The 25053-nt window shown below is 38.4% G+C and overlaps 1 long non-coding RNA gene across 1 annotated transcript; it reads right to left on the minus strand.

Moving 5' to 3' along the window:
- Positions 1-261: 261 nt before the first annotated feature.
- On the minus strand, positions 262-3520 carry LOC134473149 (uncharacterized). The gene is made up of 2 exons (XR_010043242.1): positions 882-3520; positions 262-417 (listed from the first exon to the last, which is right to left on the minus strand). It is a non-coding gene; the product is annotated as an uncharacterized LOC134473149 (long non-coding RNA).
- Between the last annotated feature and the right edge of the window lie 21533 nt (positions 3521-25053).

Consider the following 25053-nt stretch of genomic DNA (forward strand, 5'->3'; position numbering starts at 1 on the left):
CTAACACAAAATATTCAGCTTGTTCCTGTCGATCTTTGGACTTCACCACCTGACATTTAAATCTCGGGGCCATTTAACAGCTATTTGACTCGGAGGGAGCCAAGATGTCTCCGTTGACTGTGTTCATCCAAAGATGCAGGCACGTTTGATGGGTCTGGGGGCTGATGGAGCAGACTTCCCAGGAATCTGTTTCCATCAGAGCGCAAAGAACTTCCTGGGAAATAATTTGCCTTGAGAAAAGAAAGACTTGAGACCAATCAGTTTTGTTACAGAACTTTAATCAGTGTTGGAAAGACAAGAAGTACACTGGGTTGATTCTGAGTGGAGCCTCAGTAGACCGTCTTCATTCTATGCATCAAGATTTCCTTACCCCATCCGTGGTCTTCTGAAGCTCTTCTAATGGGAGTGGGGGGAGCACTAGAAAAGAAAGAGTGATTTATAAGCTGAAATTAAATGGTTGTCTTTCTATAGTTGCCGAAAGAAGTCAAGACAAAGGTTTTGCTCTTGTGTTCCATTTTTATCCTCAATTTGATATGCCATCGGGAAAGTCTAGTGACATTTCTATTAGCATTCCATAAATAAAACTTCTAGATAGATAGATAGATAGATAGATAGTAGACTAACTTGGTGCAACAAAGACATCCAATTCCTAGAAACCTGCCAACTTTTATCTTAGAATAATATTCTGGGACTTTCTTAGTGAAACAAAATAAAACCACTGCCTTCTCGCCTATAAAAAAATATATACATATTAGACATATTGCTACTGACAGCCTGAAGGTGCCGACCTGCTGGCTTGCTTTCTTATCCCTTGTCTTCACCTACATCTGATATGATCCCTAGTACCAGCATGAACAAAATTGTGAATGGGACTTACTTACGGGATCACGGATTCTGAGTCCTCCAGGAGTGTCCCACGATGCCCCTGTCAGTTGGTTTTGCCTTCGGGCATCTAATTTAACTGACAATAAGGAATCACACAGAGGCAGCCACCTCCCCAGTGACTTCGCAGATGGGAGCCATGCAGTGAGTAAGTTATTCCAGCAAGTTTGACATTGCCTTCTGTTGAACATTTTCCTGACAGGCCTGTTCATTTCTTAATGGCATAAAACATCTCACTGTTATTAGGCATAAGTCTCCCTTGACTTGATAAATACCACAGTCCCTTTTCTGGCCATTTTAATGACGGTCTTAAAGGCATCTGAGTATGGCATTTTACATTTGGCAGAAGCTTATCAACAATAATTGTTTTCTAATTAGCTTTGGAAGCTTCAGCCTTAAATGCACATCCTAACAAGTGAAGGATATTGGCAAGTGCACTTTCGTGAGTGGACAGGGCTAGGGAGAGCATTCATACTGCCTAAGCACATGAGGGCACCTTTTACAAAAATCAGCTTAGCTGCAAATGTAACCAGAAATCAAATCATGCCTTGGCATTGTGCCTAGCAGATATTATATAGTCGTTAGTTTCAATCACAAAAATGATTACTTCAAGTTATGGTGCAGACCAGTTTTAAAAGTCCTCAGGCTGGCAAAGACTTCCTGAGATGCTGCTAGCTGCAAAAATCAGTAGATGAAAGAAGTGCAGTACTTTATACTTTCAGCTTTTATTAATAATTTGCCAGTCAATTTGGCAATAGGCACAGAGCCCTGGCACTATACCAGGTGCCATGTGTACAAAGCCAAGAGAGTACAACTGCATGAAAAAGACATGCACTCCAGCCCAGAAAATCTGAAGTCTCCACGGAGAGGCAGAACACACTGAGCAGATAGGCCCCAAACAGAAAAAAAGAGAGGATTTTAATAAAAATGAGATTGTGTATGAGAAGCAGTTAGTTCTGTATCAAGGAGGCCCACTGCAGCCCTACGTGAGGAACAGATATTATGATTTTATCAGAAGGCTTGTATAACTATACAAATCCATAATTTATATAACTAATAATTATATAACATTCATGTCTTATGTAGAGATGTTATATAATAATTCATAATTATTCGTGCTTAGATAAGTCCTGAAAGAGAACAGGCTTGAGTTAGAGGCAGATGAGTTATGCACCAGATTATAAAGATTTGAAGGCTGGGATTGGACCAGAAAAAGAGATGGGACCCTTCCCATCTGAGAGAGCCACGGAAGCCACAGCACAGGGCCAGAAAGAGGTTGATTTCATACGAGGGCAGCAAATCCAGCCAGTCTTGAGAAAAAGGCTCCATCAAAGAGAGGTTAGAGTAAGATGTTATCAAGATAGAAAGTGAACTTCTACCTTAGGTCTGGCAGAGTTTAAATTTGACAGTCAGAAAATTAGAATCTACAGGTTCTTGTGAGCAGTAGCTACATAACTTGCAAAGACATGCATATGCAGAGTTCTCCTCTTTTTATAAGTATTAAGAGTTTCAAAACCGTGTCGGGAAAACATGAAAGCAGGCTTAGGACTCTTCTGTGTACACAGCGCTGTGGAAACGCGAGGGTCAAGTGCTCGTGGAACCAGTCCTGTTTTCAGCACATGATGCTAAAAGATGCTTTCTGAAGACTGTGACCCTCTCTGATCAGCTCCAGAGAGTCGCTGGAAAAGAACAATATTTGAGATAGAAAGATATACAAAGTCACTCCTGGTTGTCATTTGCCAGGAGAGACTGAAGAGACAAATCTGGGGGAAGATTTAAGTTAAGCAGAGAATTTTAAAAAGGAAAAATATAACAAGGGTTTGATGAAGTGACCAGCTCATTGGCTTAACTGATGGTGGTATTCCCACTGCAATATGTGCTCTCTGATATACCAGCACATGGCCTGCCTGCACCAGATGGCAGCTCCAGAAGGACACAGGGTTTTGTCAGTCTTGTTCATTTCCATTACCCAGGTCACACATAGTGTCTGGCGTATAGTACTCACTAAATAAATAATAAATGCATACACACAAGAATGAATAAATAACCTGATGGCAGACTCCTTTCTAAGATTCTCTGTGATTGTCCTCCCACAAATTAAACTCTTTTAAAATTATCTGAAGTCTGTTACTTTCCCAGCCCTATTCATGCTATTTGTATTTGTTTTGTAATCATGTAATTTAATAAGTGATAGAAACCAATGAAATGTGGGTGTGAAGAGAGTTGTTTTCTTAAAAACTTGGGTAAATACTAGGAAAGACTTCATGGTGAGCTATTGGGGACAATGCTATCAATGAGATGTGGGAAAGGTGAAGAGTTGGGCAAAATGAATAAAATTCTAGAAATCTTCTTTGAAATTGCTTTGCAAATGTCTCTAGATTCTCACTCCACTTTAAATAGACTAAAACTGAACACTGTGGACTGTTTCAGTGTTTAACATTTAAAAAAATGATACAGACCCCATGTACTGGATCCATGCATAAAGAAACCTCACTCCTATATCACAGGACAGGAGAAGGAGTATAATTTGTACATAGAATGTAGCTAACTTTTTCTATGATTTCTTCTTTAACTGAATATTTTAATAAAGTAATCAACCACTAGATCTGATTTTAACAGAACACTAATATAAAATAAAATTGAATAAATATGTCAACTAATCTGAAGAAAATAAATCAAAGTGTCAGCAAATTATACCAATAGCTTATAGCTTATATGTATTTTATTATAGTTATAAGTTATATACAATAGATTAATATCTATATAATTTATATAAAATAATAATTATTATTTTAACGTGTATAGTAACATTTTAATTTAACTTGTATACTAACATTTTAATGTATTTCAAATTTTCTATTGACCATTCTTTGAATTTCCTATTCTAGAAAATCCTTTTCTGACTTTGAGTTACCTGGGAGATAAATTTTCATCAAAAGGCTGCTTGGTGAGCAGAGAGTAAAAATTACTTTGGGAGGATATTTTATATAAACCCAAGAAAAGCCCAGTGAAATACCCAGGGACTGATTGTATTACTCTAATAGCAAGGTAATGGAGTCCTCAAATTCAGGACCCTTTAACACCAAAACCATGAGTTTCTATGCAGCAGAGAGAGTGATTAGGGCAAAATCTATGCAGTAGGGAGAACGGCCTCCAAAAATGTTACTTTGGACACTGACTGTGTCATCCCTGGAAACTCTAAATATGTCCCTTTGCTTGTTGAAATGGGCTGCATGGATAGAATTGTTGCTAGGGACCTGGATTACCCTGGTGGATCTAGTCTAATGACATGAATCCTTAGATGGAGTAAGTTGTATTTTCTGTTGAATACCCATAATAGGGTTCAGACCACACAATGCCAAAATATCGTATGTTCATACTTGAGAAAGAAACAAAAAGAGGAAGGAAATTCTCAGATTCCTCTACCACTGACTCTCCTGAAGTAGGCTAGAAACCTAGCTGACCTTCCCCTAAAACAGACCATTAAACCTTCATTCCAGATAAGCCACCCTTTCTGTAAGAAGAGACTATCGGTGTCTCTGAAGATATAAGAATGCAGAGAAGCTGAACAAACAGCTTGGTTAAATTTCCTCCAGTTTATTACCATTGCATCGCAACCCCTTTGTCCAATCGTATCTTCCCACCACTACCTGCTTCTTCATCCCTTAACAAAATATACCACTTTCCATTCCTTTGTGTCCTCATTTCTGTGAAAACACACAAAAGGATCCTGTGTCATATAAAACTTCCATTGATTAAAGAGCATGCTTTTCTCTTATAATCTGTCTTTTATTATTGGGGCCTCAGCCACAAATCTAGCATGGATGAGGAAAATAATCTTCCCAAGCCAGGGTAATGGTGTGCACACACGCTCCTGGTATTCAGTAGACTGAGGCAGGAGGATCATTTGAACCTAGGAGAGCTAGGCCAGCCTGGTTAATGTAGTGGGATAAGAAAGAAGAAAGAAGAAAGAAAGAAAGAAAGAAAGAAAGAAAGAAAGAAAGAAAGAAAGAAAGAAAGAAAGAAAGAAAGAAAGAAAGAAAGAAAGGAAGGAAAGGAAGGAAGGAAGGAAGAAAGAAAGAAAGAAAGAAAGAAAGAAAGAAAGAAAGAAAGACTTCCCTATACTTTCTCTTTACCTATAATCATCTTTATATTTTCTATATGTCAAGCTTGACCATATAATTCAGATATACATACTCAGTCCCCTAGAACTCTGAAGAGAACTCTCATGAACTCTCATGAAACACACAGTAAGAGGCAGCACTACAGAAACGCTGGCCCGAACCAGCCAGTGACAACTTGTCAAGCGTGGGTCAGTGATGAACACAAGAAGAGGGTCCAAGAAAAGCCCTTCCCTTTCCCTTCCTTCCAATCCCACCATCGTTTCCACCCAGTATGCTGTGCCATGACTGCTCATCCTCTTCTCCAGCAGTAACATAAAGAGTAGGTCAGTGTCCTCGAGCCATCTGACACCTGTACAGCTTTTTCCTGATGAAAGTCCAAATGCACTTGGTTTTCCTCCAAATATGTGCAAAACACATTATGCTCCTTTGATTGAAATTATGTACAGGGTCATATGTTTACTTTGCGTGATATCTTAGCGATAACAGTGTTTGAATCACCTGTCTGGTGTTCCACTGCCCCTGCCCTTTTAATTGCATTTGGTGGGGGAGATGTACACACACAACTGTGCTTTTGTTTTCTGTCAGATTATTTTCCTAGGTGAAGCTGAGCACATAAATACTGTGTTTTGATTTCCTATTTCTACTATAATAAATCTTCACAATTTTAAAGCTTTATAAAGCATTTATTTATGACTGTAAAAAAAATCAACAAAAAATGGAAAGGCTTAAACAGCATGACTTCCATGGATCAGAAGTCTGGACAGAATTGGTTTCTCTAATCCATGGCTCATAAGGCCAAAACAAGATGTTGGCAGAGTTGTTTTTATTCTCAGAGATCTGGGGAAATAATCCACTTGGAAGGTGATTCAGGTGATTGCCAGGATTTCCTTCTGGAAGTGATGGGATTGAGGCCTCCTTTTTATTGGCTATCCACAAGGGGATACCCTTTGCTCCCTGTACACCTTGCACAGATTCTTGAAGTCTCCCTGATTCCCTCTCTTGTCTCCTATTCTACTCTGACTCCAGCCAAAGAAAATCTGACATTTTGAAGGGTTTATGTGACTTGATTGAACTTGCTTGGATAACCTGGTTCCATAACCTTGGTTCATTTCAAGACACAAAGGAACATATACATTCCAAGGATGAGAATCGGAATATCTTTGGAGGCCATCTGCCTATCACATAGAATTTACCAATTTTGCTTTTTCTTTTCAGACATTATGTGTGATTTATTGAAAAACAAAATGAATACACTTTAGGATATCTCTATCTTTGAGTGTATTTTCTGGAAAGTGTATGAGCATTTATTGACATCAATACTGCACCATTTTATACTGCATTAACAGGTCTCCTCTGCATGAATACTTTTCAGAGTATTTTCAACATAGTGGCTTACATAGGTATAATTTCACTTCATTATTACTTGAGTGTATTTGATGATAACTATGTATACCAAATGCTTCCCCACCTTGCATACCTAGGCTTTGACCACAAGGTGACATTGTTCTGAAAGTTAGCATCTCTGTCAGCTGAATTTTTTCCCAACATTTCTTATATGCAGAGTTACTCACCTGTGTGAGAGGAATTTTATATTTATACATTGAAAGCCTTGCAGTGAATCTTTTTCACATTGTCTACATACATAGGGGTTCACTTTTGTGTGCATTATTTCCTGTATTTGATGGCAGTTTTGTGCACTGAATGCTTTCCTCCTTTGTTCAAATGCATAGGGTTATTGCACAGAGTGAATTATTTCAAGCCTTTGACAACCACTCTGGTGGCAGAAAGATTTCAAATATTGCTTACATCAAAGAACTCACAATGGGGAGAAACCCTAGGCAAGGAAGCAATTTTGCTTCTTGTCACCCTCCACTCTGAAAAAAACACTTGTCGGGGTAAAAGAACACTGAGTTTGGGGACTCTGTTACCTGGTCATCAGAACAGGATGTTCAGTCACAAACAGGAATACTGCACTGGATCTTTCTAGAATTTGCATAGAACATCCTTCCAACACAACCTTTTACTGTGCTCAAGCAGCATTCTGACTCAAATTTATCACCCAAGCAAACTGATATCAGGAAGGGACTTTTTAGGATAGTGAATGCAAATAGATTAATATCAATTTTTAAATATAGTAAATATAGGTATAAATTAAGGTCTTAGCCCATTTGTGCTGCAATGGAAGACCAGAGTCTGGATAGTTTATGAATAATGAGAAACTTGTATTTTACCGTTCTAGAGGTTGAGGAGTCCAAGATCAATGCTCTGGCATTTGCAGTCTGGTGAGAGCCTTCTTGCCACATTCACACATTGTGGAAGGCAAAAGGACAAAGGGAAGAGCCTAGCTACTCCCCTCCTGCTCATTTATAAGGCACTTATCCATGCATGAGGCAGCCTTATGATCTAATTGCACCCCAGAAGCTACACATCTTCATATTGCTGTACTGGAGCTTAAGTTTCACCATGAATTTTGGAAGAGACACTAACATTTAAACCATAGCAATTAGTTTATGAATTACTACAAATTACAAATGTTTAACATATTAAGATATATTGAATATATTAAAATGGTAGTGTACTGGCTTATTCATTGATGCCAATTGGATTTGGCAATATGATCCAGGAGCCAGAACAATGCTCTTGGTTGGGCATCCCTAGAACATCCATTTCCTAACTCTCCTGTGGTGGTTTTAATAAAGTGATCCTCTGGAAGGTGGAGTCAACAGATTCTGGCAGTGTTCTTACCACAGACCTTCCTCCCGCAGAATTAGCACTAGAAATGGCATTGGAAAATAATTTAACTAGCTGTTAACTGATATAACAGCATATAAGCTTCTCTAAGACTGTTTACCAAGACAGAATAGGTAGAAGCCCAGAACCTTTGAAAGGACACCCGTTATTATCAGGCAGGAAGAGAAGAGTAAGGGGCCAGGGAGGAATGAGTCTTTCAGAAGTGCTACTCACCTATCCTGCCCTCTCAGCATCTTGACTACAACTGTTGATGAGATTCACTGGGCATGTCAGACAATCCCTGGAGACATTCTTTACAAATGGGTATTACAGAGATAACTACAGAACTCCGGTGTGGAATGGAACCAAACGCACACACATCTATGCACGGACATTCCTCATCTAACAGCTGTGTTTCATTCCTGAGACTAGGTCATTAAGTGGATTAGATGCTAAGTGAGGAACTGGGTATAGTAGGTACATGACAATATTCAGAAAAAGAAGTGCTCAAAGGAAACAGCAACTTGATGACTTTGCTTGCATTTGCATAACTCTTACAAGCAGAACTGTAATGGATAACAGAACATAAAACTATAGTACTACTACCGTAAAATCAGCAAAAACTACAATACTATTTAAACCAGGTATATTGTACCAAAAAAGACATTAAGGCTCTATAAATAAGGTGTACAAAATTGTACAAAAAAAATGACATCTGGGGGAGGAGTGTACCCCACACCATGCCACACTACAGTGTACCATGCCACTCATGCCATGCCATAATACACCATACCATGCCATGCCACGCCATACCACACCATGCCTTGCCATGCCACGCCACACTGCGCCATGCCACTGCTCTGCAGGAACATGCAGCTACTGGGATCCTGCCAGGATCATAAACTCTCAGCTTTAGTAATGAATTAAAGAGGAAGAATTTAAAATGAGAAGACAGTTTATTTGGAAAAAGGAAAAATGGAAGATAGACAACTACTCTGAAAGAATAGGGAGCATCAGGAGTAATACCCGTGGGTTTTTGCCCTCAGCTCATTTTGTTGTTGTTGTTGTTGTTGTTGTTGTTGTTGTTGTTTATGACTAGCAGTGTTTCTGTCCCTCCGGGGAGCACCTGGAAGGTGTCTGTCGCCGTGTGATTGGCTCTCTGGCAGTCTTTCATCCTGACCTGAGCACCTCCACCTACATTCTTGCTGGCCTTTCATTTCTGCCTGTCCCTTTGTGAGGGATAAGTCAGGGGAGACTTGCCGAAGGTAGCTTAGAGTCAGTGATTAAATAAAGGAGACATGTGTGTATTATATATTAAATAAGAGTCCTGAGGTGACTGTTCTTGTCTCCTTCACATTTTATCAGATGAGGCATGTGCTGGTTACCCTGGCCTTTCATGTTCCTGGCTACATCCTTATTTTGCCTGTCGACTCTTTTTGCTAAATTTTTATATTAATTGTGTTACCTGGTGCCTGCCTGGCCTGGTTTCTCTCTCTCTCATTACCATTGTCTTTCTAATTGCTGGAGTCTAGCTGCAGAGGCAAAAGCTGCCTTTAGTAAGCTTCTCCATTAATTTCTTTAATCAAGCTTAATGAGATCCTATTTTATTCTTTTTCCTGCACATGACTTCCCTGTCCCTACAAACAGGTGGGCCACAGATACAAGCTGTGGGTCACCGATGGGAACAGAGCACCTCAGTCCCAAGTCCGACAGTCAGTGAGCAGAAGTGGCACTAAACGAGGAATGTCTGTATTTACACACATGTGTGCACAGATTATGCATTTATATATACGGAAGTAGAATCTGATCTGAATGCAGCGGTCAGCTGCATTCCATGCCAGTTGTAGGCTCAAGGAGTCTGCACTAGGGTCCTGGACCCTGCCCCTTGTATATTTGAACTGACATACTTTTATTTCATCACTTGACACCAAATACCACTTTTCTTTCTTTCCCACAGGTAAATTTCCAAAATAGGTGCTCTACACCCCCTGCTTCATCACATATAACAAAATTCTTAAAGTTGTACTTTTATTATTGTATGACTTTCTTCTGTATTTTTTTTTATTCTTTCTGTACCCTTCTGCTTACCGTTACTCATCATTCTTCACATTTATCACTTGGTTTGAACTCGTGCACTGTCTGTAGGTTTTTAAATCACCAGTTTAGGAAAGAGAACCAGGTCAAAGAGAAATGAAGAGCCACTCACCAAATTCCAGTTTCCCCCGGACACCATAAATATAGGAGATGTCAATTACCCAGGACTTTCATAAAAGCCTGGTTTTAATTAGATTTCCCTCTAATATTTTCTTAATAGAGGCTTCCTGCCCTATGTTGATTATGTTTCTGACCCAAAACCAACAAACTAAGAAGCTGCATGGTGTGATGGGAAGTGTGTTGGACCAGAAGCCAAAAACCACGAGGCTTAGGGCCAACTCCAGAGCTAACCAGCTGTGTGACCTTGAATGAGTCACTAGTTGTCTCAGAGCTGTCCTCTCCTCATTTCTTCAGTGACAGCTAATGAAATTATAACTGTGGGGCTTCTTTTACATCAAAATGATGTTATTCTTTGACCCTATTCCCTTTCTTCTTACTAGTAATACACTGTATTCAACAATACAGTTTACAGTTCTTGTAAACAAGCTATGTTTTTATGACTAACTTCTCAATGGACATAAATTACTACTCATGAGCTATATTCACCAAAAATGAACATCACATGCAATTTCATGAACAATTTTGTTTAATGTATTTGAGGTATGATCGAACAAACAAAGTATTGATAGTATATGATAGTAAGATAAACCTTGGTTTCAAAATCTAGCAAATGAAAGCTGGATCTGAGAAACAAGCTAAGATTGGCTGAGGTCCATTATCTTTATGAGAGTAGAGGGATTTAAAATATGCCATTTGTCTAAGAACTGGGCAGATAATCTGCAACTGGAGGGCAGGGGGTTGTAAATTGGTGGGGAAATTAAAGATACAATTTCCGAGCTGTTTGATTTTTCATGCCGTTGAGTTTTGAGGTTACAGTGTGTAACCAGAATATGAAACATCACCAGGAAGACAGAGGGGACCTCATTTAATACTGTGTTAGTTGTAGAATTATAACTAGGTGTAAAGCAAAGAAAGTAGTTATCTATTATTCATTCCTTCTGAATAGACATTTCCTGTCTGTGAACACAAAGCATGATTAGAATTCACTTGCTGAAACCCAGAGATACTTCAGGAGAACATTTCATTTTCATTTGATCTGACCTTGTGTATAACAGAGCCTTTTTAAAACACTGAAGCTTGTCTGTTCTCTTAAATTGTACCCTTGAGAATTATCCCTATCCCTGACCTCATAGGTGGAGAAATTAACCTCAGAGAATTTTACTGACTTACCCAAGGTCACCCCAAGTCTCTGCCTCTTTAGTCAATCCTGAAAAGGTCTGTGGACAAAATCTGTCAAGCCCATCATGTGTTTATTCACGTATGAATCATTTACATTATAGGAAGAATTTTTCTCACTGATACGTTAGAACACTCAAGCTAGCTGCTCAGATTGGCCAGAAATCAGCTCATATCCTTATCCATGCCAAATGTTTCTAGCTGCTGAGTGAACCTGAAAATGCATTAAAGGTGGCTTCCCAGCATGGTAATAGAAAATCCTGGCAAAGGACATCGTACCAAACCCAGGTGTAACGGACCTAGATGTAGCAGATATATGAAAACCTCATGCTCAGTGGCTAAACCAAGTGCTGACTCTTGACCAAAACTTTGATCTGAATCAAAACATAAAACCCAAACCTGCAATGTCTCTCAGCAAGCTGAGATAAGACATGGGTGTTTTCTCCCCCAACTAAATTATGAGCAAAATCAACTTTAAAATTCAGAAAATTTTGATATAAAATCTATTTTCTAAGAATTATTAAATGAGGGGATGGGGATTTAGCTCAGGGGCATACGTGCCTGCCTTGCAAGCAGGCAGTCGTGAGTTCGATCCCTGGTACCGATAAAAAGGAAAAAAGACAAAAAAGAAAATTTAAATGAATATTTAATCTCATTGAATTGATGTCATCCAAGTGAAGCCCTCAAAAATTTGACAGATGAATAGATAGGTGATAAGTGAAAGAAGGAAAGGATGGGGAGGGAGAGCAAAAAGGGGATAAAAGGGACAAATTCTCTTTCTTGAACTAAAATTACTGAGGCTAATCTCTACAACTAAATATCCCCTTGTTAATATCCGGACAGATTAAGAAATGAGCTTTCTCTGATGAGCTTTTTATCACGGTCACAAAAAAGAGCCCTCTCATATAAAATAGTAAAACAAAAATAAACAAACCTGTAATTTGGAGGAGCAGCTCCGGGGACAGTAACAAGGTTCTCCAATCTCCAGGATCATAATTAACAGTGTAAGGAATTAAAGCGAAGTTCAGGAAGGAGTGCTTAAACCTTTTTGTAAATTTAAAAACAAGTAATGATCTCTGTTGCTGTTCTCCAGGTTTATTCAAATTAGGACAATTAGGACAATTAAACATAAAACAGAGACAGTTCTAAAGAGGGAGCTGCAACAAAGCAGAATAATTGCTGGTACAGGCTATCAAATTTACATAAAAAAAGATTAAAAAGCTGATTTACATGTTAAAAACAAGATCAGGCAATATCTAAAATAGATAAAACAACCTGCTGAGAAAAGCTCTTTTCATCAATAAAGGAGAAGCAAAGGTGATTATACATAACAAAACTAATCTTCTATATTGCTTTAATCACCTAAAACCACTTTAACTGTTTATTTGGGAACTGTTTTGTTTAAGAAAATTTACATGTAAAAATGTCTAATTTCCAGGTTACAATAAAACATAGACGCTATTGGGATCATGCTTGCACATTCTCGGTTTATTATCTGCTCTCTTCTCTAGATCTTGTCTGTTCTTGGTGATGAAAAGGTCTGTGAATTACAAATACACTCATTCTAAAACTTGAAAATTTGCTGTGTAATTGATATCACAGATACTTCCAGAACAGAAGTTCTATTTATTGTTCTATCTCATACACACGCAAAAAAGCAGCAAGTATCTTTTCCTTTCCACTTACAGGGCATTTTGAGATTTCTTCAAAAAAAGAAAGAATATAATCTCTTGAAGTTTAGTATGTTCTGCAGAAGACAAAAATTTTTTTCCTAAAACAGGTAGACCTGTGGAGCTAAAGAAATCACTCCCTTCCCTCCATTTGAGTTTGGACAGCACTCTAGGGTCCTTCCTTAAGAGAAGTAGAACAGAACAACAGAAACCCAAGAAATCCAGGAAGCTCTAGGCAAAAGCATATGGACACTGGGTCTCCTAGCCTGAGCTTCAGTCACCTTTACCCTACTCAAACATTATGTAGGGTTCATAAATAAGCACTACATGTTATGCAGGTGACTAGGATCAGAGTGAATATAGGGACAGCCAAGCATGTTGAGATGACTAGTACCCTGTCAATCATTCTTGTTGATCTTACCTAAAGACTCAGTGGGAGGCACCTGGGTTGGGTTAAAAGAGGCACATCTCCTTTAAATTCCATAAACCTGATCTATATGTATGCACTGTAGTGCTTTCTGCTTTCTTGTTCTCCTGGCATCGTGTTTCTGTTCACTCCATATTTTTTGTCCCCAAGGACTTGCTTCAAACACATCTTCTCAAGGTCTTCAAGAAACGTAGCTGCTTTTCACTAGCCACCTGGTGTACAATTTGTAATTCCTTCCCCATCCTACACAAGGATCTGAAGTTTATTAGCTGTATCCACTACACAGTAACTCCTCTATCTATCTTATGTTCGCCAAGTAAGGGCTTTGTAAACTAGAAAACCAAGAGACAGATGAACAAGAAAAAAAATACGAATATATTTACCAAGTCTTATATGACACAGCTAAATGTTTTCAGGCTAGATTTAATGCAGAGTGGAAAGTCGTGGAAAAACACGATAGCAGGACAGGTAGGTACTAAAAGTAATAAACTGGAGGTAACTGAAGCCTATTCATTTATATTCTAGTCAGAATCTTTAAAAATAAAGATTGTCCTTTCCCCCGGGTAAAGGGGAAGGGAAGGCACATCATATATGAGTTGTCTCAGGATGTTACAGGAAAATTCCCAAGCCAAACCAAACCAAAAGAAGATTCTTTGCACCGAGGAGAAGGCAGTGTTCAATCTTTATGTTGATGACCTGTTAAACCGTCAAACCAGCGGACTGTTGTGGGATAATTCCTCAAATGCAACAGTGCTGAATTTACAGAGTTTAGTCTATACAGAATTTACAAGTGGGAGGTACAAAGCAAGTGACAAAATATTACATAATTGAGTCATATATTAGCAGGCAGGCTAGTCTCGAATAGACTTGTGGAAACAAAGGAATTGTCTATCATAATACAGAAACACTCCAGAGACAAGCGCAGCGGTCCTTACGGAGTGAGCATAGTTAAAGACACTACCATAACATAGAACCATTCCAGGGAGGTGCCCTTAAAGAGTGACCAGAGTTAAGGCATTACTATCACATAGAAACAGTCCAGAGAGGGGGCCCACATAGGGGGTCCCTGACTAGCCCAGGGTGCCTTAGGTACAATTACTCCGACTCAGTGCTTATCAAGGGTATTTGCTGGGCTTTAGACATTGTCAAGGTCAGTAACCTGATCAGAGACCTCTATTGTTCTCTATGAAATATCTATAAGTTTACTATTTTATAAATGTGTTCTTACATTATAATTGTGCTCCAATAAGGAGAGAAAGAAAAGGTCAGAGAATCATTCTTATACCTGCTATTTCTCAAAATCCTTCACCTTAAAATATTCAGTATGTCAAGGTATCATCTTTGAGAAGAACATTTTCTGAACCCTCTCAGGGACATCACCATGAGATAGGAGATTAGGTAGTGGCAAAACTGGCTGGGGCAGTAGATGTGATCTCTTAATTATAAGACTCTAGAACACATGCACAGAACAGTTCCCAAAGCCATACAGATGGCCTTCTCATGAGACAAGCATGTTTTCATAGGATGGCCTGGACTTGAGTCAGCTGAAGACATGGGATCCAAGCACTATCTCTCAGGACCCACATGCAGAAGTTTTCATAGGTGTCCTCGCAGTTTGTACCACATAAAAGACAAATACCTAAAGGAACCTGCTATCATGCCTTTCCTCGTGATATCCCACCCTGCTGTCTCTGTCTCCAGGATGTACTCTTGTTGTTGTTGTTGTACCAGAAATCAAACTTAGGACCTCGTGCTTGCCAGGCAGGCACTTGTGTCACCGAGCTATACCCCTGGCCTGCAGGGGGTACTTTTATAATGTTTTCTTTCCTTTTACTTAGCCCACGCTTGCTCGGCAGAGCCAGTTTTTCCATCACACTTCACTTGTATTTCTTGAATAACCTTGGGCAATGTGTTTTGCTCATTTTGTTCAATTCTTTGAGCCACAAAGAACCTGGAGTCCAATTCCAGAGGGAGAGGTGAGCAACCAGAACCCAGTAACATTTAGTTAGTAAGCCACTTTTAGGAGGAGCTATCAGATAACAACCAGATCCACCGCTAATGTTCTTAATTCATGTATTTTTTTCCAAGAAAAGTTATTTATTCACTAACACAGCACATCTGTGACTTTGAACATTAAAAAAATCATGAATAGGTATCAAAATTGAGTAATTAAAAATGCCATTAACACATATTTTTATTCTTAAAGTTTCTTGGTAAATTACCACAGAAGTTGAGAAAACCACTATATCAGATGTAAATTTGGGTTAATCAAGAAACATAGAACTTCAAGGACAAGGTCAGACCAAAATGACAGGATTGTACTCTTTCTTCAGCAAACCCTCCCAGCACCACTCTTCAACTGCATCAAAAACATAAATCTGAACATCTATCCATTTGCAAAAACACCTTCACTTAAGCAAAAGAAACCAGATGAAAAATCATAGTACTTGGTTTAGTAGTAAGAAAGATACATGGAGGAGACTAGGAAAAACAGTTTGACATGTTCATGTCACTCATCTCCCAACTTCAGACACAACAATTTGAAGAGTGATACCATCCACCTGAAGAAAGTGAGGACAGTAAGCACAGAACTTTGCCTTGAAATTCAGAATTAGAACTGTTACAGTAAAGCCCAGCACTCTATAGCACCATCATAGACCCCGTAATAACTCCTGATTCCGGGTCAACATTAATAGATTGAATTTCTACATTCATTTTGGCACCAGATGGAAACCAATAACCATAGCAAGACAGCCTGCCTCATTGTCACCCGGCTGTAGAAAACTTAGGCTCAAAATAACCTACTTTAGCAGGGTTTGGGGACTTGAATCTAGCCTGAAACAAATTAGGTCTCAGCAGCTAAACAGTTTCATCCTGGTATAGTTCTTCTCATGATAGTTTGAGGCTTAGGACACATCCTACTACTAAAACAGCTACAGTGGTCAGGAGCCTTTGGATCACAATAGAAGATCTGCCTGGAATTGCTAGATGAGGTAACTGCTGAGGATGCCCCATATGTAGCTATACTGCAATATCTAAAATGACCATCTACTTCATTGCACAAACATTAAGCCATGACCACAAGGTACAGGAGCTATCAGGGAAATACAATGTCACCAACTGGACAAAACAAATCTAAACACAAGTCATTCTTTCTTTCTTTCTTTCTTTATGTCTTGGTTACCTTTTTCTCATTACTGAGACAAAATATTTGACCCCCCAAAAGAAGGAAGGGTTTATTTAGCTGGCTCCAAGGCAGAGTGGCACATGGCAGAAGGCAATAGTTCATAGCAGTGGAAAACAGCACAAGCAACAAAAGCAAAGGGGAGGAGTACGGAGAGAAGATTCTTTCTGTCCCTTATATTGTATGTTGGCCCAATGTACTTGGGTGTAGCACTTACATCCATAATCCTAGCATTGGACCATGAATCATTCACCAACTCTAGAAGACTGCCTCCATGACTGCATGAGGCTTTGGGGGAGTATTCAGACTCAAACTATAACAATTTATTATTTATTTATTTATTTTTGGTACCAGGAATTGAACTCACAACTTTACACTTGCCAAGCAGGCACAGTGCCACTGAACTACATCCCCAGCCCAAGTCAGTCTTTAGACTGACTCTACAGAGAGATAAACATGTGAACTGTCTGTTAAAGAACTCAAAATAATTATTTTAAGGAAGCTCAATGAACTTTAAGAAAATACAAAGAAACAACTGAGAAATTTAATAGAATGAAATACATTTTAAAACAAATGGAAATAGTGGGCCTGAAAATTGCACTGAAGAAAATGAAAAATGCAAAAGAGAACATCAAGAACAGACTGATCAGGCAGAAAAATAAATCTAAAAGCTCGAAGACAGTGTGCTTAAAATTATATAGTCAAAAAAAGAAAAATAAATAAAGAAAACATGAGATTTATGAGGCATCAAAGGAATAAACAACCAAAGGAGTGGAAGCCTTCTAAGATGAAGCTATAGTACTCTGAAAAAAAGAGACTGAAGAATGCATTGGAAAATGGAAATGTGTCTCAGCCTTAGAGAGACAGAACCAATATGCTTGAAATGGCCATATCCCCAAAATTGTTACTCAGATTTAACACAATTCCAATCAAAATAGCAATAGGATAATAGCATTTCTCACAGTCAAAAAGAAAATATCCTAAAATTCATTTAGAACCAGAAGAGGCCTAGTAGAGAAAACACACACACACACACACACACAAACACACACACACACACACACACACACAAACACCCACATGTGGATCAGTAGAACAAAATAGAAGATGCCGAAAAAATTCCAAACAGACTCAGCCATCATATCTTTGATAAAGAGGTCAAATCCTTTGACTGGAGGAAAGATAGCCTTTTTAATAAGTGGTGCTGGGAAAAAGGGCTCTTCACATGCCTAAGATTAAACCTAGACCCTTATTTCTCACTGTGTACTAAAATTAAAATGGATCAAACATATAAACATAAAAACAGAAACACCTAATTCACTGGAAGAAAGAGTAAGTAAAATTCTTGAAAACATAGTTGTAGGCAAAAACTTTATGAACAACCAGTTGCACAAGAAATATTATAAAGAATCAACAACTGGGATAACATCAAATTTAAAAGCTTTTGCATAGTAAAACAAACTACCAACAGAATGAAGAGACAACCCACACAATTGGAAAAAAATTTAGCAGCTGTTTCTCAGGCAAAAAACTAATATCTAAAATATATAAAGAACTCAAAAAGCATCAGATATTCCAAATTTTAAGATCCAATCCAAAAATGGGCATCTGAAATGAATAAATACATCTCAGATGAAAAGAAGAAAAAAAAGCAAGCACTAAATAAATGTACAAAAAAAGTTAAACATCATTGATCACTCAAGAAATGTAAATTAAAATAACATTTTAAAAAATTGAGATTCCATCTCACTCTAGAAAATACGGCTACCATCAAGAAATCAGCAATAACAACTGCTGGCAAGGCTGAAAAGTGAACCGTTCTCCATTGTTGGTGAGAGTGTAAATTGGTACAACCAATATGGAAATCAGTTTGGAGATCTCTCAAAAAATTAAAACGAGAGGTTTCACTTAACTCATATTTATCGCTTCTCGGCTAAGATCAAGTGTAATTCATAGCTATTCCCTTTCTAATTATCTCCCCAAAAGCATTAAAAGCATCATACCACAGTGGTATACGCATACGCATTCTATAACAGCAAAACTTCTATGAGCTAAATGTTGGAAACAGGCCTATAAGAGCACCAGGGACCCATCCCTCCATTCAAAGGATCTTGTCAGGCCTATAAGAGCACTGGTAACCTCCCTCCATCCAGAGAACCCTGGATGGACAGTGCATCAGTGAATCCTCCCTCCACCTGGAGGTCACTGGGCAGGCCTGCAACAGCACAAGTGACCCCTTCCTCCATCCAGGGGACCTCAGTGGGCCAATGAGAGCATTGGTGACCCTTTCCTCCATCTGGAGGACCTTGGTGGGCCTGCAAGACCCCATTAACACAGGAAAGTCTCGGCTGGGGCACACACCAAAGAGTTTAGAGGTCTGGAAAAGTCTGAAGCTGCAGTAACAATACAAGCCAACGATTGGTTCACATCAATATGGCTAGGCTAGGCAGCCTAGGAAGAAGCCAGGACTCACCCAACTGTCCCATAGGAGGAATTCAAGTGACTGGCCCTTCCCCTACACTGTGGGATCTGGTGACTGGGTGAATGCCAGCCACACAGTAGGACACTAAGATGCACATAACTGACAGGCAAGACTAATGAGATTGAAAAGACCAAAATATGAACTAAGAGGTGAAAATGACAATAGAGAATAGTAAAATGCAATCTTAGACCTCTACCCCATCCAGACCAAGTACAGGAGACATCTATATTGAATAAAGTGGAAGACACACATGAAATTTCTGAAAAAATGGCAAACAAAGTAAAGAAACAAATCCATGAGCTATAGAGGAAATCAGGTCAGAAATAATCTGCAAAGTAAAGAAAGAAATGATGACCATAATGAAGGTATTATTGAGAATAGCTAGAGAAGACATAAATTTATGATGAAAGCATAGTGAAATGATGGAAACCTTGAATGAACAGCACAGGAAATAAACAGAATTCATGAAACAGATTAAAACAGACATACAGGAACTTAAAAATTCCATTCAAAACTGACAAAACTGCTTGAATGAAACTGAAGATAGACTTTCAGACCTTGAAGACAAGATCGTAGGTAGCAATCACAAAAGGACAGAGCTCTTAAAAATAACAAGGAATCATGAAATAACAGTTCAACAGCTCTTTTCAGGGTATATACTCTGATAGGTGTCAATGAAAAAAACAGGAGTCAACATAGGTAACATAAAAAAAATATTTTCAGAAATAATAGCAGAAAATTTCCTAAGCAAAGGAACAAAATCTGACATATAGATGAATGAGGCAGATAGAACTCCAAACAGTAATGATCAAAATAAATCAATACCCAGACATATAATAATCAAGATCCCCAGAAATTCAGCACAAAAACAGAATATTAAAAGCTGTTAGAAAAAAGAAACAGATCATCTATAAAGGAAAATCCATTAGAATCAACATCAACTCTCAAGTCAAGAAGAGCTTGGAGTGAAATATTTCAAATCGTGAAACAAAACAACTTCCAATCTAGATTAATGTACCTTGCAAAACTATCTTTCAAAACTAATGGAGAAATAAGATATCTCCATGACAAAAAACAACTGAAGAAATTTGTGACCACCAAACCAATCATATAAAGAGTACTAAAAGTTATTCTAGATAAAAATAAAAATGACCACAATTCCAAGAACAACAACAGAAAGAAACTACCAGGGAACCAAAAGCAAGAAAATAACATCACAACCATAAGCCAATACAAATCAGTTGTAACCATCAGTGCAAATGGCCTAAATTCATCAATCATAAAGAACAGACTGGCATAATAGATCAAGAAACAAGATTCAGCAATGTGCTGTATATAAGAAACACATTTAATTCAAAATACCAATAAGTGAGGCATACAGAACTCAAATTAGCCATTATCAGAAAAAAAATACACTAAGGCATACAATGGTCATGATCCCAGAAACTCAACACAAGAACAGAATGTTAAAAGTTATTAGAGAAAATAAATAAATCACCTATACAGAAAAGTCCATCAGAATCATAGCAGATTTCTCAACATAAATCGTTAAAGGAAAGAGTTTAGAGTGACATATTTCTTTTTTTTTAATTTTATTTTGAAGGTAGTAAAAATGCAACAGTGCAAGACAGAACAAAGCCAATCAAGACAATGCAGTGAAACTGGTACAGGATTTCATAATAGGATACTGGGCTAGTAATAATAGGTACCATGGTATATCTTTTTAACTTCACAATAGTTGTCCAGTCAATTAGGTATAGCAAAATCAAACCAAAAATAGAACATTATAAAACCAACTGAGAATACTGAATAGAGCAAAAGAAACATAACAAAACAAAACAGTAAAAAAAACTTTTGCCTTCAAACAGAAGATAGAAGGAAATCCCCCATATTTGCTATACTGCATATGGTCATCCTCCCAAGAGATGCTGAGACATCTACCCCTAGTAGCCAAGGTGGGGGGTTACTTGATTTTTCAGCCCGCATGGCAGTAGGCTCACAGGTAATGGTCCTCTTCCTAGCCTACACCACGGGTGCTTACCAAGAGCAGGAGTGAATAAGCTGCCTGAGTTCCACCATGGCCGGATCTCGGGAGTTCTGGTTCTCCTCCTGGTCCATGCCGCAGGCGCTTACCAAGAAGGCGGGTAAATAAGCTGCCTGAGTCACCAAGAGGGTGGGTAAATAAGCTGCCTGAGTCCCCGTGACATATTTCAACCTCCAAAAGTAAACAACCTTCAGCCCAGATTGATGTACCCTACAAAATTATCTTTCAAAATAGATGAGTACATAAGATACTTCCATAACTAAGAACGCCTGAAGAAATTCATGACCACAAAATCAGATCACCAAAAAGTTCTGAAGGGTATAATTTTTTTTAATTTTATTTAAGAAGAAAAAGAAAAAAACCAGAAAAAGGGTACAAGTTATACAGAATTTCAGAAAAAAAATAAACAGTAGGAAATCACTAGTTAATGGATTACATATTGTCATCTTAGAAATATTTGTTCAAGTTACAAAATTAAAGTTTATATAGTGGACATTCAAACAGTGAGACCAAACAGTTCTGTTCAATGATCCAACAAAACTCAGTAATATCATTGTCTATCTTATACACTTAAATATACATGCAGTTATATTGTTTAGAGCACTTTCTTTTCCTCTCTTTTGTACGATGACTATTACACATTTTGGGTTTTATTGCTCCCACAGTTCTTAATACTTTTTTTGGAAGAGAGTAAAACCAAGTGTGACATAACAGAACAGAGTTGGTCAATTCAAAAGGGAGGACATAATAGATAATGTAAAAACAATAATACAAGGTGATCAACAATGGTTACCATAATGCCTCCCGCTATCTCTAATAGAATTGCCTATATCATCAGTTATAATAAAACTGAACAAAACAGTAAAGAACGAAACCAACAAAACCAAAACATTGGAGACATTACAGGTCTTCAAAAGTAGATAGTAGTCAACCAGAATGGGCGTCATAATGAATCCCACTATCTTCACAGCTGTTGCCTATACTTTCGAACCTGGTACTATCAAGCAAAACAGAATAGAGGGACATCAGTCAAAACAATATGGTGAGAGCAATACAGGGCTTCAAATCAAGTTAATAGTAAGTCAAAGTGGGTTACTATAATATATCCTACTATTTTTTTATTTATTTTTCCCTTAATTAAAAGGATAAAAATAAAAAAGTAAATAATAAAATGGAGATTGAGGTAAAAGAGGGCACAACAACAAAACAGCGCAGATCAAAACATAGCCATTTAAGCAAAATAGTGTTTCACCACAAGATTATCCCGACATAAAAGTAGTTACCATATTGTCTCTTTCCTTGAAATCTTTGAGTATAACTTCATATACTGTAGCATCAAATATATCAAAACAATGTAAAACCATTCAAGAGAATGACAGTATTACAGGGTATTTAGAATCAACTAACATAAAATGAACAATGGTTTCTGTATAATCTCCTTGTCTATAAAAGTTTTTGTTTATACTATCACATATAATAAAATCCAATAAGATACAACATGCTAAGACCAATGGAGACAGAAGAGCAAAAGCTTGATGAGACTTCCAAACAAGATGATACTAAATCACCATTACCTATTATCATGTTGTTTTCTCCAAAATAGCTGTTCCTATCATCCAACCTTCTCTGCCTCATTTCTGTTGAGCTCTTTTTCTGTCATTAGTTGTCAGTTTGTCTTCTTAATTTTGTTTTCTACTCCATTCATTGTGGCCTCTCTGCCACTATTTCTGGATTCTTCATATTTTTCTTTTTTAGAATATCCTGCAGTACTCTCTAGAGTTGAATTGGTGGTTGCATATTCCCCTAGTTCCTCTTTATCCTGGAAGCACCTTGTTTTTCCATCAATTTCCAGGGATAGTTGTTCAGGATATATTAATCTTGGCTGGAGGTTATTATCTTTCAAAGCTTGAATTATTTCCCCCCACGCTCTTCGTGATTTGATGGTTTGTGCCGAGAAGTCTGCTGTAATTCTGATGGGTGTTCCCTTGTAAGTGATCTGTTTCTTGTCTCTGACAGCTTTTAATATTCTGTTCTTATATTGGATTTTCTGGTATTTTGATTATTATATGCCTGGGTGTAGCTCTGTTTGGGTTGTAGGTGGCTGGGGTCCTGAATGCTTCATACATCTGAGTATCTTTACCTTTTGCTAAATTAAGAAAATTTTCCTGGATTATTTCTACAGGTAGCTTTTGTAGTTCATTTGTTTGTGTCCCTATCTCTTCTCTTATGTTCTTAATTCTTAAGTTATAGATCCTCTTATCATCTTCTAGTCTTTGTATTATTGCTGTTTGTTTCTTTGTTATTTTTAAGAAGTTTTTCATTTCATGCTCCCATATTACAAATCTGGCCTCCAGTTCAGGTAATCTATCCTTAGTTTCTTTCAAGCTGTTCTGCCAGTTTTCAATAGAGTTTTTAGTTTCCTGGGAATCTCTTTGAACCTGCTTCACGTATTCTATGCTTTCTCTATTTTCTCCATCAAACAATTCTCCCCTCCTTTTCTGTTCTTCCATTCCACCATCTGTTTTTTCTTGGGTGGTGCTTAGCATTTCTCTAACTATTCTGCTTATGTCTAGCTTTAGGTCATTAATAACTTCATTCCTGAACTTATCTATGAGGCTCTGGAGATAGCGCTTTATGTCTATTGGTGCGGTGTCTGCTATTGCCTGTTTCTCAGGATTGGGGCTGAGGGGCCTTTCTTGTTGCTTCCTCTTCCCATATTCTTTGTTCCTTATATATGCAAGCATATATAGGAGGCCCAGCTTCCTTCCCTGTTGGCCACAGTCTGGCTGAATTGCGCCTGCTAGGTGTTCCCGCCCACCGCAGCACACCAGGGAGTTACCGACCGGGCAGCCTATGTGGGGCCTGCCCCTCCAGGTCACCTTCAGGCACTGGGATCTGGGCTGTGCTAGCCTACTGGGTCTCAGCCAGCAGTGTCACGTAAGCTAGGCACTGCTCACCAATCCTACTTGAGAGGGGGATATGTGACTGAAGTCACTACAGCACCCTGTTCCAGCAAGTCTGCCCAGTTCCAGAATGTCCTCTGTTGGAGCCTCCTAGATTGTAGAAGAGTCCCAGTTTCTCTCACTCACCACAGGTTGATGCACAGCTCCCCGCTCGTACCACTCTCAACTCCATTCACCGATTCCCATTCTCAGAACTTTTGCGCAAGTCTCTCTCCCTGCCAAGCCGATTCAGATACAGCTATGGTGGCAGGAAACCCAAATCACGGTTTCCAATGGTGCGGGCTCCAGCTTCCATGCTGAGGCTTTATCTGTTCCTGTTATAGCACCAGAATTACATTCCCAGTTGGTATCTCTCAGCCCAGTTCGTTCTTGGGTCAGCAGGGCATATCTCCTCTCTTGCTTAGGATTCCTCACTCTGCACCATTCCTGGATTCTAAGCTGGGTCTTTCAGAGAGCCTCCGTAGCTGCTGCTATCTGTCCGCCATGTTCTCATGGAAAAGGGTGTAATTTTTTAAAAAAGACAATGAAAACAATGATTCCATAAATTCCAATAGAATGAATCCATCATGCAAAGCAAGCAAGTAAACAGAGGGAAAACAAAGGGAACCAAGAAGAAGAAATAATATGACAAGGATAAGTCGATACATACCAGTTATAACAATCAATGTAAATAATCTCAATTTGCTAATCCTCCCCCCCAAAAAATAGATTGGCAAAATGGATAATAAAACAAGATCCAGGAATATGCTGCTTACAAGAAACACATTTAACTCAAAAAGAATTTTATAGACTGAAAGTCAAAGCATAGAAAACAGTACTCTATCAGGGGTATACCTGGGTGTCAGAAATCCAGGAAAAAGCAAGAGCAGCTATTCTATTTACAGGCAAAATGGATGTTAAGCCAAGACTGATCAGAAAAGATAAAAAGATTACTACTGTCTTAGTTACTTTTTACTGGTTGCTGAGACAAAATACCTGATGACTAAAGTTGGGAAAGGAAAGGTTTATTTCTTACAGTTTTTGGAGGTTTTAGTCTATACTCAGTTGGCTCAAAGGCAGGGTGGCATGGCTGGGTCGCAGTTCATGGTGACTGCAAACAGCAAGGCAGAAACCAGCAAAAGAGCAAGACACACCTTCTTCCTGCCATTATATTACAT

The sequence above is a fragment of the Cavia porcellus genome, unplaced genomic scaffold, assembly GCF_034190915.1.
Source record: "Cavia porcellus strain 051 isolate PalLab524CR breed Dunkin Hartley unplaced genomic scaffold, mCavPor4.1 scaffold_26, whole genome shotgun sequence".
Taxonomy (NCBI): Eukaryota; Metazoa; Chordata; class Mammalia; order Rodentia; family Caviidae; genus Cavia; species Cavia porcellus.